Source organism: Phyllobates terribilis, unplaced genomic scaffold (assembly GCF_046119375.1).
Source record: "Phyllobates terribilis strain yellow unplaced genomic scaffold, ASM4611937v1 Scaffold_3__8_contigs__length_932513732, whole genome shotgun sequence".
Taxonomy (NCBI): Eukaryota; Metazoa; Chordata; class Amphibia; order Anura; family Dendrobatidae; genus Phyllobates; species Phyllobates terribilis.
In genome coordinates, this window is record NW_027362763.1 from 725,320,300 (window position 1) to 725,336,608 (window position 16,309).

The 16,309-nt window shown below is 44.3% G+C and overlaps 1 protein-coding gene across 4 annotated transcripts in view; it reads left to right on the forward strand.

Moving 5' to 3' along the window:
* TTC7A (tetratricopeptide repeat domain 7A) overlaps window positions 1–16,309 on the forward strand; it is a 486,038-nt gene that overhangs the window by 32,398 nt on the left and 437,331 nt on the right. The window lies entirely within an intron of this gene.

Below are 16,309 nucleotides of genomic sequence, written 5' to 3' on the forward strand. Positions count from 1 at the left end.
ATATCCTAAGGCTGTGTGCCCACAATAAGTTTTTGTTGAGTTTTTGACGCTGCATATTTTAGCTGTATGAAAAACGCAGCAAAGTTCCAGCAAAGTGGATGGGATTTATAGTAATCTCATGTCCTCTGTGTTTTTTTTTATTTTTTAACTCGGCTTAAACTGACTTGCGGTGCATCTGACTGCAATAAATCAATTTCTCTTGCGAATGCGCTGAGTTTTATGTGCAGAATTTCTCCATAAAATTGCATTTAGATTCGCAGGTAACAAAATGCACATGCATTTATTCAGCTGCTGAATTGTGCTAAAAGAGCATGTAATCCACACATGACTGTGTCAAGAAAGTTTTTTCAAAGCTACTATCAAAAACAAAGCATCTTTAGTTAAAACATAACACACCAAAAAGAGACAAAAAAGCATCAAAAACGCGCTAAAAAGGTATGTAAAAAAACGAGCAAGAAACATAATTTACATAATAGGGGCAGAAAATCTGCACCCTCAAAAACTCACCAAATACTCATCGTGGGAACTTAAAGGGGTATTCCCATCTCCAAGATCCTATCCCAATATGTAGTAGGTGTAATAATAATAATATTAGCTCTGAGTTTGAAATTCTGTTAGGCCTTTCTAAAAAGGTTAAAGGAGTGTTACCATCTCCAAGATCTTATCCCAATATATAGTAGGTATAATAATAATATTAGCAAATGCCTCCAATTAGAAATGTAGTATAGTTTTTCTGATTAGCTATGTCGCTTACCCCATGTGCAGGGCATTGCAGTAGCTTAGCTATTCGCGGTTACGACCACTCATATAGTGACAGTTGTTAGTGGTCGGAACCATGGATACCTAAGCTACTGCAATGCCCTGCACATGGGGTAAGCAACATAGCGAATCTGAAAAACGATACTACATTTCTTATTGGAGGTATTTGCTAATATTATTATTACACCTACTATATATTGGGATAGCATCTTGGAGATGGGAATACCTCTTTAACCTAAAACTGACTTTGCTGAAGTTTTCCCAGTGTCTGATTTGCTGTTTTAACCCAACTTTCTTTTAGCTCGTCGTGTTGTATATAGTTAATTTTAAGCTGTTTAATACTACAGACTGTTATAGAGCTGCGGGGCCGCGCTAACGTCTTCTGTCCAGGAGTTTTATCTCCTGTTTTATGCAGTATATGCAGAACAGATGTCTGGGCTCAGGCTTACATATACACTATTATAAATATCTATTATTACGGGGGTATTTTTTAGCTATTGTACCATGTACAGGACTTTCAGATGTTTTACTTGAGCTAGGGGGTTGTCTAATGGTTAAATGATTCTCAGGCTACTTTCACATGACCTAAATTTTCTGTCCTAGTGCTGTCCGTGAAAAATCTGACATCACACGGACGGCACTAGGACCAATGTTTTTCAATTGGGCTGTTCTGATGAGCGTTTTTTTTTCGGTTTTGTCAGTTGATAAAAATTGGATCCCACACTGATCAACCGTACTGTATCCAATTTTTATGGATACATTACAGTTAAATCTGTATTTGATGATGTACGCTTTAAAATGTCGATGTATAAAAACAAGCGCTATATAGACATAAAGTACGGACTCACTTATGACAATATGGATCAATCAAGAAAACTAGGACATTTTTTCTTTTCTTGCTGAAAGATAACAACCAAATTATTAAAAAGGTTATCCAGGACTTTGTTGTTTTTTTTTTTTTGCTATGGGGCTAAGAACTTACTGGCAGATAGTTGCTAATTACCTGCCTGTTCTGCCCTGCAGCGATCTGTTCCTGCTCAGAATGCTGCCGGTGATGTCACGTCGATAGAGCAGTTCCTTCTCTTCTACTCTGCTCTGTTGACAAAGCATCACTGCTGACATCATGCTGATTGACAGCCAGCTCAGCCTATCGCTGCAGGGAGTCAGCGATCAATCATCATGACATCAGCAGTTACGCCCCGTCAACAGAGGAGAGTGGAAGAGAATGAACTGCTCTGTTGACATCAAAGGAAGCCGGATAATCTCCACCTGAACACATCATTGTACTAAGTTCTTAGGTCCGTAGCAAAAAGAACCCCAAAGTCCCTGATAACCCCTTTAAACATAATGTCCGTCTATGTAGATACTGCTGTTACATACTTGTTAAGGTACATCTCTCCCCGTCTGTTTTTTTTGGCTCCATCTAATGTCTTCAGTTCCGGTGAGAAGAAGCCACTTCTAGACCCCAGTGGTCAGATTAAGCTACTGAGCATGTGTGACCACCTGCGATAGGCACATTAGGTGGACGTTTTTAGGGGGCGCCATAACAAGTGCGCAACAGCAATATCTAAACACAGCATTTTGTTTGGTTAAATGGTTACCACATCTGCACAATTGCTGTGTCCGCGACCGCGTGGTGCTACGTAATTAGCTTACAGCGACCATTCTGCATTCACTAAGACCCTTATTATGTATTACAGTTTTAGCAAATATTAGAATGAAAAATATACAGTTTTCCAGTATACTTGGTATATCAAGGTCTCTTACATCTAGGGGTGTAAATCTGTCCACATGGGTGCACGGCTCGTTACAGAATGGAGCTCTGCTGACTGTGCATCCATTATATGACCCTAAATAGTGATTGACAGCAAGCAGAGGTCTTGAAAAAGGTGAAGAAAAATAAATATAGAAAGTATACTGAAAAATATGTATACCTTTTTATGATACAAAGAACTGTACAACTACCATAAGACCCCTGTTATAATTTTTCTTCCTCGTTGTCTTACTACTTGTCCTCTGGATAGAAGCGGCTGGGTTTACAGGCCTTTAGCTTTTTGCGTGGCTCAGTAGCCATCAGCGAGCTTCTCTGCTTCATCTTCAGTCGCTGCGTAGCTGGGGGCTAAGGACATCTGGAGTCTCAAGAGGGCTGGTGTCTTGGCCTTTTATCAAGGACCACGAGGGTTGTACTGTTGGTTGTGTAATGAAAGACTTTAATAAAGTTTAATAAAGTCTAACAATATATCATAAAGTGACAGATGCCTCTGATACAGTGTAAAATGTTTTGCAACATAAGACATTGCATTCTCCTTACAGCACATAAAGGGCTGTGCGCCCTGATTATCACCATGGGAGATTATTATTGGACATTTCTTTTTTTTTCTTTTTGACGTTTAGATTGTTGTGGATTCCTAAAAGAAAATGTGTAATAATTTATATTCACGTTAGGCACACATATTACACACACATATGTAAAATATCCAAAGCATATGCATTACACACACATATTACACACATGTAAAATATACAAAGCATATACATTACACACACATATGTAAAATATACCAAGCATATACATTACACACACATATGTAAAATATACAAAGCATATACATTACAGACACATATGTAAAATATACAAAGCATATACATTACACACAGATATGTAAAATGTGCAAAGCATATATATTACACACACATATGTAAAATATACAAAGCATATACATTACACACACATATTACACACACACATGTAAAATATACAAAGCATATACATTACACACACATATGTAAAATATACAAAGCATATACATTACACACACATACAGTACAGACCAAAAGTTTGGACACACCTTCTCATTTAAAGATTTTTCTGTATTTTCATAACTATGAAAATTGTACATTCACACTGAAGGCATCAAAACTATGAATTAACACATGTGGAATTATATACTTAACAAAAAAGTGTGAAACAACTGAAAATATGTCTTATATTCTAGGTTCTTCAAAGTAGCCACCTTTTGCTTTGATGACTGCTTTGCACACTCTTGGCATTCTCTTGATGAGCTTCAAGAGGTAGTCACCGGAAATGGTTTTCACTTCACAGGTGTGCCCTTTCAGGTTTAATAAGTGGGATTTCTTGCCTTATAAATTGGGTTGGGACCATCAGTTGTGTTGTGCAGAAGTCAGGTGGATACACAGCTGATAGTCCTACTGAATAGACTGTTAGAATTTGTATTATGGCAAGAAAAAAAGCAGCTAAGTAAAAAAAAATGAGTGGCCATCATTACTTTAAGAAATGAAGGTCAGTCAGTCCGAAAAAATGGGCAAACTTTGAAAGTGTTCCCAAGTGCAGTTGCAAAAACCATCAAGCGCTACAAAGAAACTGGCTCACATGAGGACCGCCCCAGGAACGGAAGACCAAGAGTCACCTCTGCTTCTGAGGATAAGTTTATCCGAGTCACCAGCCTCAGAAATCGCAGGTTAACCGCAGCTCAGATTAGAGACCAGGTCAATGCCACACAGAGTTCTAGCAGCAGACACATCTCTACAACAACTGTTAAGAGGAGACTTTGTGCAGCAGGCCTTCATGGTAAAATAGCTGCTAGGAATCCACTGCTAAGGACAGGCAACAAGCAGTAGAGACTTGTTTGGGCTAAAGAACGCAAGGAATGGACATTAGACCAGTGGAAATCTGTGCTTTGGTCTGATGAGTACAAATTTGAGATCTTTGGTTCCAACCACCGTGTCTTTGTGCGACCCAGAAAAGGTGAACGGATGGACTCTACATGCCTGGTTCCCACCGTGAAGCATGGAGGAGGAGGTGTGATGGTGTGGGGGTGCTTTGCTGGTGACACTGTTGGGGATTTATTCAAAATTGAAGGCATACTGAACCAGCATGGCTACCACAGCATCTTGCAGCGGCATGCTATTCCATCCAGTTTGCATTTAGTTGGACCATCATTTATTTTTTAACAGGACAATGACCCCAAACACACCTCCAGGCTGTGTAAGGGCTATTTGACCAAGAAGGAGAGTGATGGGGTGCTACGCCAGATGACCTGGCCTCCACAGTCACAAGACCTGAACCCAATCAAGGTGGTTTGGGGTGAGGGGGACCGCAGAGTGAAGGCAAAAGGGCCAACAAGTGCTAAGCATCTCTGGGAACTCCTTCAAGATTGTTGGAAGACCATTTCCGGTGACTATCTCTTGAAGCTCATCAAGAGAATGCCAAGAGTGTGCAAAGCAGTCATCAAAGCAAAAGGTGGCTACTTTGAAGAACCTAGAATATAAGACATATTTTCAGTTGTTTCACACTTTTTTGTTAAGTATATAATTCCACATGTGTTGATTCATAGTTTTGATGCCTTCAGTGTGAATGTACAATTTTAATTGTCATGAAAATGTAGGAAAATCTTTAAATGAGAAGGTGTGTCCAAACTTTTGGTCTGTACTGTATGTAAAATATACAAAGGATATATATTACACGCACATATTACACACACATGTAAAATATGTAAACCATATCCATATTACACACACATATGTAAAATATGCAAAGCATATACATTACAAACATATATTTAAAATATGCAAAGCATATACGGTACAGACCAAAAGTTTGGACACACCTTCTCATTTAAAGATTTTTCTGTATTTTCATGACTATGAAAATTGTACATTCACACTGAAGGCATCAAAACTATGAATTAACACATGTGGAATTATATACTTAACAAAAAAGTGTGAAACAACTGAAAATGTGTCTTATATTCTAGGTTTTTCAAAGTAGCCACCTTTTGCTTTGATGACTGCTTTGCACACTCTTGGCATTCTCTTAATGAGCTTCAAGAGGTAGTCACCGGAAATGGTTTTCACTTCACAGGTGTGCCCTGTCAGGTTTAATAAGTGGGATTTCTTGCCTTATAAATGGGGTTGGGACCATCAGTTGTGTTGTGCAGAAGTCTGGTGGATACACAGCTGATAGTCCTACTGAATAGACTGTTAGAATTTGTATTATGGCAAGAAAAAAAGCAGCTAAGTAAAGAAAAACGAGTGGCCATCATTACTTTAAGAAATGAAGGTCAGTCAGTCCGAAAAATTGGGAGAACTTTGAAAGTGTCCCCAAGTGCAGTTGCAAAAACCATCAAGCTCTACAAGGAAACTGGCTCATATGAGTATCGCCCCAGGAAAGGAAGACCAAGAGTCACCTCTGCTTCTGAGGATAAGTTTATCCTAGTCACCAGCCTCAGAAATCGCAGGTTAACAGCAGCTCAGATTAGAGACCAGGTCAATGCCACACAGAGTTCTAGCAACAGACACATCTCTACAGCAACTGTTAAGAGGAGACTTTGTGCAGCAGGCCTTCATGGTAAAATAGCTGCTAGGAAACCACTGCTAAGGACAGACAACAAGCAGAAGAGACTTGTTTGGGCTAAAGAACACAAGGAATGGACATTAGACCAGTGGAAATCTGTGCTTTGGTCTGATGAGTCCAAATTTGAGATCTTTGGTTCCAACCACCGTGTCTTTGTGCGACGCAGAAAAGGTGAACGGATGGACTCTACATGCCTGGTTCCCACCGTGAAGCATGGAGGAGGAGGTGTGGGGGTGCTTTGCTGGTGACACTGTTAGGGATTTATTCAGAATTGAAGGCATACTGAACCAGCATGGCTACCACAGCATCTTGCAGCAGCATGCTATTCCATCCGGTTTGCGTTTAGTTGGACCATCATTTATTTTTCAACAGGACAGTGACCCCAAACACACCTCCAGGCTGTGTAAGGGCTATTTGACCAAGAAGGAGAGTGATGGGGTGCTACGCCAGATGACCTGGCCTCCACAGTCACCAGACCTGAACCCAATCGAGATGGTTTGGGGTGAGCTGGACCGCAGAGTGAAGGCAAAAGGGCCAACAAGTGCTAAGCATCTCTGGGAACTCCTTCAAGATTGTTGGAAGACCATTTTCGGTGACTACCTCTTGAAGCTCATCAAGAGAATACCAAGAGTGTGCAAAGCAGTCATCAAAGCAAAAGGTGGCTACTTTGAAGAACCTAGTATATAAGACATATTTTCAGTTGTTTCACACTTTTTTGTTAAGTATATAATTCCACATGTGTTAATTCATAGTTTTGATGCCTTCAGTGTGAATGTACAATTTTCATAGTCATGAAAATACAGAAAAATCTTTAAATGAGAAGGTGTGTCCAAACTTTTGGTCTGTACTGTACATACACATACACTTGCATATATAAATGCACACATACTCACAACACATTTATATACACATTATTCAAATATATACATGTCTTTGCAAATTTCGTAGCCATACCAACCTTAACATTGTATTTTTACATAATCATTTACTTTTATTTTTCTAGGCAAGCTGTTTTTTTTTTCTTTTTTTACACACCATTTTCCCATACACCTATAAAGCATTGCATTTATATTAACTTTTATTATGGCCTAATTGAAATTAGCAGAAAAAAAAGCTATTTTTATTTGCGCCATTTAATGATCACCATAAAATGGCTTTAGTGTTGGTTTTTAGACAAAGTAAATTCTCTCACCCAGAACAATGCAGCCTGTGGCTCACTGTTAGAGTTGCTGCCTTTCCAACCACAGGTGGGGAGTTTGGAATCCGTGTAAGGGCTCATCCACACGACTGATAATTTCGCTTGACTCCTATGCTTAGTTTTCATGGATAGCTCTCATACCTATGATATTCTATGGAACTGTGCACATGTCCAATTGTTACATTTTCTTTCCTGCCATCCGAGTGTGCTCAAATTTCCATGGACTGACAAAATGGAGAAGGTGGGGAAACTTATTTTTTCTCTCTACATCCGAGAAAAATGGATGCCGCTGTGATCAAATCTGGTCAAACTGATCAAAGTCTGATTAGAATAATCAGACCTTTTCTCTCGGATGTGGAAAAATCAGTAGTGTGAATTTACAATAAAAATGAGCTATAAGAAGAAGCAGAGATTTAATAACTAAAGGCATCCACTAAGCACAACCCTCCCACAGTTTTCTGTTTTCTTTGAGTGGGAAGATCAGGAAACACCATCTTTCTTATCTACTTGTTTTGACTGCATTGGTGATGTCACTTTGACAGTGCACATCACCGCTGCAGCCAATCACTGTACTCAACAGCTGTGCCGATGTAGATGGCAGAAGCCTCCAAGCTCAGTGATTGACTGCAGCGGTGATGTGATGTGGGCGACATGACATCACTTTTACAGTGCATGGGAACAGTAGTGGAGAGTCAGCACTGGACCCTGGAGGCCAAGTACTATCTGTATTTGCTTTTTTTACTAGTCTTCTATCATTTGAGGACCACTTTTCTAATAAAGGTATTATCTGAGCACAGTCAGATGCCGAAGGCTCTTCTCCCCCAGTGTAGTCACGCAACCAGGTCTTCTTCCCCGATGTAGTCACGCAGCCAGGTCTCCCCCCCCCCCCCCGATGTAGTCACGCAGCCAGGTCTTCTCCCCCGGTGTTCTCTCGCAGCCAGGTCTTCTCCCCCGGTATAGTCATGCAGCCAGGGTCTTCTTCCCCGGTGTAGTCACGCAGCCAGGTCTTCTCCCCCGGTATAGTCATGCAGCCAGGGTCTTCTTCCCCGGTGTTCTCTCGCAGCCAGGTCTTCTCCCCCGGTATAGTCATGCAGCCAGGGTCTTCTTCCCCGGTGTAGTCACGCAGCCAGGTCTTCTCCCCCAGTGTAGTCATGCAGCCAGGGTCTTCTTCCCCGGTGTAGTCACGCAGCCAGGTCTTCTCCCCCGGTATAGTCATGCAGCCAGGGTCTTCTTCCCCGGTGTTCTCTCGCAGCCAGGTCTTCTCCCCCGGTATAGTCATGCAGCCAGGGTCTTCTTCCCCGGTGTAGTCACGCAGCCAGGTCTTCTCCCCCAGTGTAGTCATGCAGCCAGGTCTTCTCCCCCGGTGTACCGCTGAACCGGCTGAGGGACTACATTTTCAACATGACAGGTCCGCCTGTAATTGGCACCTATTATTTTAACCTATGACTGCAGATTATTGATATTACTTATATTTACTGGTTATTTTTGGTGTAATTACTCTTTATTAAAAAAGTAGGGATGATGCTTGACGCTCTAAACTGTCTTCTGTCTTCTTTTTCTTTGCTTCTTTGGGAATTGTGCTGCTGTCAGATGCTCCACGTGGAGGCTTCAAATCTGTGGGATCTGATTCTTTTGAGAATGTCTCTAAAATCTTTCTCCTTATCTGCTCTTCACTCTCTCCTGCATCTACGCTGAGACTTCTCTCATCACCAGAACTCATCATACGGTATGTACCCACCACAGGAAATCCTGCACGTTCATGTGTGACTCATGCAGCAAAGCGCGCGGTGTTCACGATGTGAAGTCTCGTCGTTGGCACAAAACGTTGAATTTCACGTTTGTGTTCCAGTTATCAGTTAGCTGGACCTCTCGCTATGGGCCCGGTGGAACGGCATTGGGGCATTTTATACTATTAAAGGGATTATTCGACCTTTTAAAAAAATAACAAAAAAGTAGCAAATATTGCAAAATAAATGAAAAATAAAATCACCTCTCCAATCCCATGCCGATCCAGCAGTGAAGCGCCAGCGTTCACTGAGCTTTAACAATCATGTGCCTGCCAAGAAGACTTTTGGCTGCGGCATGAGAACGAATCATTTGCCTCAAAACTGAGAAAATCAGTGTTTTTTCATTGATTGTTTTTGTTGATCTTCTTCCAAACGACTTCAGCACATCATTCATAAATCACCAAGTCCACTTAGAAGAGTCTCAGGGGCCTTTTTGTTAAACTTTAGACCTTTTTTTTTTTGCATTTTCCCTAGAAATTTCACTCAAGATTTTTTTGGGATCCACTACTGTGCAATGTTTCGATTTTGATATTACTGTATATAGCTGCTTTCATAGTGATTTACTGTAGTACTTTATTCCTTTCGAAATATTGTACAATATATATATATATATATATATATATATATATATATATATATACATCTTTATATAAAAATAATAATAATAATAAAAATATATATATATATATATATACACACACATACACGAGGTCAAAATTGTTGGTACCCCTTGTTTAATGAAAGAAAAACCCACAATGGTCACAGAAATAACTTCAAGCTGACAAAAGTAACAATAGATTAAAAATCTATGAAAATGAAAAATGAACAAATGAAAGTCAGACATTGCTTTTCAACCCTGCTTCCACAGAATTTAAAAAAAAATTAAACTCATGAAATAGGCCTGGACTGAAATGATGGTACCCCTGAAAATAATATGACATAAGGGACATGTTTAATCAAGTTGTGTCCACTAATTAGCATCACAGGTGTCTACAATCTTGTAATCAGTCAGTGGGCCTGTATATAGGGCTACAGATACTCACTGTACTGTTTGGTGACATGGTGTGTACCACACTCAACATGGACCAGAGGAAGCAAAGGAAAGAGTTGTCTCAGGAGATTAGAAAGAAAATTATAGACAAGCATGTTAAAGGTAAAGGTTATAAGACCATCTCCAAGCAGCTTGATGTTCCTGTGACTACAGTTGCACATATTATTCAGAAATTTAAGATCCATGGGACTGTAGCCAACCTCCCTGGACGTGGCCGCAGGAGGAAAATTGATGACAAATCAAAGAGACGGATAATACGAATAGTAACAAAGAACCCAGGATAACTTCTAAAGAGATTAAAGGTGAACTTCAAGCTCAAGGAACATCAGTGTCAGATCGCACCATCCGTCGTTGTTTGATCTAAAGTGGACTTCATGGGAGACAACCAAAGAGAACACCATTGTTGAAAAAAAATCTTAAAAATGCCAGACTGGAATTTGCCAACCTACATGTTGACAAGCAACAAAGCTTCTGGGAGAATGTCCTATGGACAGATGAGACAAAAATGGAAGTTTTTGGCAAGGCACATCAGCTCTATGTTCACAGATGGAAAAATGAAGTATATCAAGAAAAGAACACTGTCCCTACTGTGAAACATGGAGGAGGCTCTGTTATGTTCTGGGGCTGCTTTGCTGCATCTGTCACAGGGTGTCTTGAATCTGTGCAGGGTATAAAGAAATCTCAAGACTATCAAGGGATTCTAGAGAGAAATGTGCTGCCCAGTGTCAGAAAGCTTGGTCTCAGTCGCAGGTCATGGGTCTTGCAACAGGATAATGACCCAAAACAAACAGCTAAAAACACCCAAGAATGGCTAAGAGGAAAACATTGGACTATTCTGAAGTGGCCTTCTATGAGCCCTGACCTAAATCCTATTGAGCTTCTTTGGAAAGAGCTGAAACATGCTGTCTGGAAAAGGCAACCTTCAAAAACGAGACAACTGGAGCAGTTTGCTCATGAGGAGTGGGCCAAAATACCTGTCGAGAGGTGCAGAAGTCTCATTGACAGTTACAGGAATCGTTTGATTGCAGTGATTGCCTCAAAAGATCCTTCAACAAAATATTAAGTTAAGAAGAACCATCATTTCTGTCCAGGCCTATTTCATGAGTTTATTTTTTTTTTAAATTCTGTGGAAGCAGAAAAGCAATGTCTGACTTTCATTTGTTCATTTTCATAGATTTTTAATTTATTATTACTTTTGTCAGATTCAAATTATTTCTGTGACCATTGTGGGTTTTTCTTTCATTAAACGAGGGGTAGCAACAATTTTGACCACGTGTGTAAAATAAAAAATTTGATTATTCGAAAAATCTACAATGAAGATGTATACCATGAAAAAGATTAGTGATTGGATTATATGTTTATACAGTGTTCACCATGACAAGTTGTACCCAATCATGATGACCCTATCTCTACTATTTAACCGTTTTATGTGCCAGCCGGCCTCAATATATGAGGGCAGAGCAGGACACAGGTCTGACGGTTTTAAACACCTGAATTTAGTCTATACTTCTTTCTTTCTGGCAGGTGTTTAAACAGTCAGGCCTTGGTCCTGCTCTGCCCTCATCTATTGAGACCTGCTGGCACATAAAAAGTTTAAGTAGTAGAGATAAGGCCATCCTGACTGGGTGCACCTTGTCAGGGTGGGATGGCTTTTATGCTTTTTTTTATCAAAATATTGTCAACTAAGTCCCCTATGTTATATACATGTACTATTACTGTTTACATATTTACTTACTGCAGGGTATTTGCTCATTTTGTTTTTATGTTAGGTTCTTTCTGTAAAGTGGCCTCTGCGATGCTGGTCACTAGTCACGGACAAGCCGTGAGGCTGGGTAGTTAACAGATCCGGGGTCAGATATCAAGAGGACTCATCATAAACAAAGGGGTAAGGCAAAGGCATAGTCAGGTCACAGTCCGAGGTCAGAATTCCGGGAAGGTAAAGGATCACGACAAAAGGGCAAGGCAAACGGATGGTCAAAGGCACGGTCCTAGGTTGGGCAGCAAAGATCAAATACAGGAACACAGAGGAAGCTCACACCTTTTGAGCAAAGCTATAACTGGCACTAATTGGAGGCAGAGAGGCAGCTAAATAGACAGGTAATCACTAGAATAGCAGATACATGGAGGAAGCCCCGGCACATCCCGGCCCTGAATGGACGGCTGAACTGTCACTCAACATACTGACCATTCAGCACACCCCGGCCTCCAATTGGACGGCTGAAAGCTTAGCATGCCCTTGTTCTAGATTCAACGACTGAGCTGTCACTCACTGCTTCCAGACACACCTATAGGCAGAATCGTGACAGCCTCAGTGTGAATATGCACTTACATGTGCCAGCCCATTTCTTTGGTTTTGTGAATATATTCTGCAGTTTTGTTTTGAACCATTTTTTTTTTTTGTATACCCAAAGAATCCATTAGGATGAAAACTAAGACGTCACTGAGCTGTTCAGAAAATTAGAAATTAATTAAAGGGAATGTGTCATCAGTAGTGTTGAGCATTCCGATACTGTAATATCGGGTATCGGCCGATATTCGCGGTATCGGAATTCCGATACTTAATTCCGATACTTTTACAATATCGAATACCGGAATCGGAAGTTCCCATAATGCCTGCGCTCTGCAGTGTCTGTGAACGATGACAAGTTGGATGGCAGCGCGATCCAGCCTGTCATCAGAATGCCATCCCAGCGGGGGAGAATTCTCCTGATTGTTTAAAAGCCGGCGCGCGGTAAAAAGCCGCCGGCTTTTAAACAATCACACAGCCCCATACTGCTTCCCCGCAGCCTCCCACCCCGATCCTCCGCTCCCCTCGCCACCTCCAATCCCAATCGTAAATTAGGACCGGGCGGGGAGCGCAGCACCAAGGAGCGGGGAGCGAAGGACCCGGGCGGGGAAGCCGGCAGTGAAAAGACTTCACCGCCGGCTTTCCCGTTCTGTGCTGCGCTTTCCCGCCGGTTATTTCAAATGAACAGCTGAGGTATCAGGTGATGCTGATCAGCTGTTCATTTGAAGTAGCCGCGGTGCCCTCAGAGGGTTCATGTGAGTTCATGCTTGACTGCATGAACTCACATGAACTTTCCCACGGCCACACAGGTCAGCCTCACCTCCCAGACCATCAGCCCGTCATGATTAGTGTGTGTGCGCGGGTGTGTGTGCGGGGTGTGTGTGCGGGGTGTGTGTGCGGGGTGTGTGTGCGGGGTGTGTGTGCGGTTGTGTGTGCGGGGTGTGTGTGCGATGTTTGTGTGCGGGGTGTGTGCGGGGTGTGTGTGCGGGTGTGTGTGTGTGCGGGGTGTGTGCGGGGTGTGTGTGCGGGGTGTGTGTGTGCGATGTTTGTGTGCGGGGTGTGTGTGCGGTTGTGTGTGCGATGTTTGTGTGCGGGGTGTGTGTGCGGGGTGTGTGTGCGGGGTGTGTGTGCGGGGTGTGTGTGCGGGGTGTGTGTGCGGGGTGTGTGTGCGGGGTGTGTGTGTGCGATGTTTGTGTGCGGGGTGTGTGTGCGGTTGTGTGTGCGATGTTTGTGTGCGGGGTGTGTGTGCGGGGTGTGTGTGCGGGGTGTGTGTGCGGGGTGTGTGTGCGGTTGTGTGTGCGATGTTTGTGTGCGGGGTGTGTGTGCGGGGTGTGTGTGCGGGGTGTGTGTGCGGGGTGTGTGTGCGGGGTGTGTGTGTGCGATGTTTGTGTGCGGGGTGTGTGTGCGGTTGTGTGTGTGCGGGGTGTGTGTGCGGGGTGTGTGTGCGGGGTGTGTGTGCGGGGTGTGTGTGCGGGGTGTGTGTGCGGGGTGTGTGTGCGTGCGGGGTGTGCGTGCGGGGTGTGTGTGCGGGGTGTGTGTGCGATGTTGTGTGCGGGGTGTGTGTGCGGGGTGTGTGTGCAGGGTGTGTGTGCGTGCGGGGCGTGTGTGCGATGTTTGTGTGCGCGGGGTGTGTGCGCGGGGTGTGTGCGCGGGGTGTGTGCGCGGGGTGTGTGTGCGATGTGTGTGCGGGGTGTGTGTGCGATGTTTGTGTGCGATGTTTGTGCGGGTGTGTGTGCGGGTGTGTGTGCGATGTTTGTGCGGGGTGTGTGTGCGGGGTGTGTGTGCGATGTGTGTGTGCGATGTGTGTGTGCGGGGTGTGTGTGCGGGGTGTGTGTGCGGGGTGTGTGTGCGGGGTGTGTGTGCGGGGTGTGTGTGCGATGTTTGTGCGGGTGTGTGTGCGGGGTGTGTGTGCGGGGTGTGTGTGCAGGGTGTGTGTGCGGGGTGTGTGTGCGGGGTGTGTGTGCGATGTTTGTGTGCGATGTTTGTGCGGGGTGTGTGTGCGGGGTGTGTGTGCGGGGTGTGTGTGCGGGGTGTGTGTGCGGGGTGTGTGTGCGGGGTGTGTGTGCGGGGTGTGTGTGCGATGTTTGTGCGGGGTGTGTGTGCGGGGTGTGTGTGCGGGGTGTGTGTGCGGGGTGTGTGTGCGATGTTTGTGCGGGTGTGCGCGGTGTCTGTGCGATGTGTGCGGTGTCTGTGCGATGTCTGGGGGTGTGTGCGGGGTGTGTGCGATGTTTGTGCGGGTGTGTGTGCGGGGTGTGTGTGCGGGGTGTGTGTACGGGTGTGTGTGCAGGGTGTGTGTGCGGGGTGTGTGTGCGGGGTGTGTGTGCGATGTTTGTGTGCGATGTTTGTGTGCGGGGTGTGTGTGCGGGGTGTGTGTGCGGGGTGTGTGTGCGGGGTGTGTGTGCGGGGTGTGTGTGCGGGGTGTGTGTGCGATGTTTGTGCGGGGTGTGTGTGCGGGGTGTGTGTGCGGGGTGTGTGTGCGATGTTTGTGCGGGGTGTGTGTGCGGGGTGTGTGTGCGGGGTGTGTGTGCGATGTTTGTGCGGGTGTGCGCGGTGTCTGTGCGATGTGTGCGGTGTCTGTGCGATGTCTGGGGGTGTGTGCGTGCAGGCAGACATAGGCCGATGTGACACTACTACTCCCATCGGCCTATGTCTGTCCCCCGTCCACTCGTGCCAGCAGGATCAGCTTGATGGGAGCAGTAGTTCCCATCAGCCTGATCCTGCTATATAAATTGCCCTACTGTGTCCCCAATAAATGTTAGATACATGTCATTGGTGGCCAGTGGTTACCTACAATAAATTAGTTCATACATTACCTGTCCCCGCCGATCGCCACCTAAAATAAAGTAAAAAATAAAAAACTACACCTATACTCACCTAGACACCTAATTCCCCGAAGCCATCGATCTCCTGTAATAAAATATAAAATAATAAACCACAACCTTATCCTTACCCCTCCGTAGTAGTCCACGAGTGTCCCACGAAGATCTCCAGTTCAGAGCAGCCACATAGAATGTGACCGCTCTGAACCGCTGCCGCCGCTAGAATGACGGGGCCGTAAGGGTTCACCGGAGTTCAGGCAGCGCTGCTCCGGTTAGCTGCTTTACGGCCCTGCTGTATCGTGAGAAATTCCCACGGTACAGCAGTGCCGTAAAGGAGGTCTCCGGAGCTGCGCTGCCTGAATGCACTCCGGTGACCTCAGTCAGTGACTCCCGCTGCCGGGAGCGGACGTGTTCCCGGCAGCGTGAGCTTACAGCAGCCATGCACAGCTGTCACCATCTCCAGATGTGACAGCTGTGCATGGGAGATCAGCGCAGGAACGTGGACAGGTAACTATTATTTTTAGTAAACTAAGAATTAAATAAAATGGTGTGTTTTATTTCAAATAAATTATTTTTTTCTGGGTGTAGTGTGTGTTTTTTCTTTTTAACACTTTGTAGGTTAGTAATGGGGGTGTCTTATAGACGCCCATCATTACTAACCTGGGCTTCATGGCAGCTGGCGCTGACATAAACCCCACCACTATTACCCCCTGCCACCGCACCAGGGCAGCGTGGAAGAGCGAGGCTAAGTGCCAGAATTGGCGCATCCTATGGATGCGCCATTTCTGGGGCGGCTGACGGCTGGTGTTTCTAGCCTGGGAGGGGGCCATTATTCATGGCACCCTTCCTGGGCTATTAATATCAGCCCCCAGCTGTCTGCCTAGCCTTTGCTAGCTATTAAAATAGGGGGGACCCCACGTCATTTTTTTTGGGGGGGTCCCCCATTTTAATAGCTAGTAAAGGCTAGGTATTCAGCTGGGGGCTGATATTAGTAGCCTGGGAAGCTCCGTGGGTTTTACCCCCTTCCCAGGCTT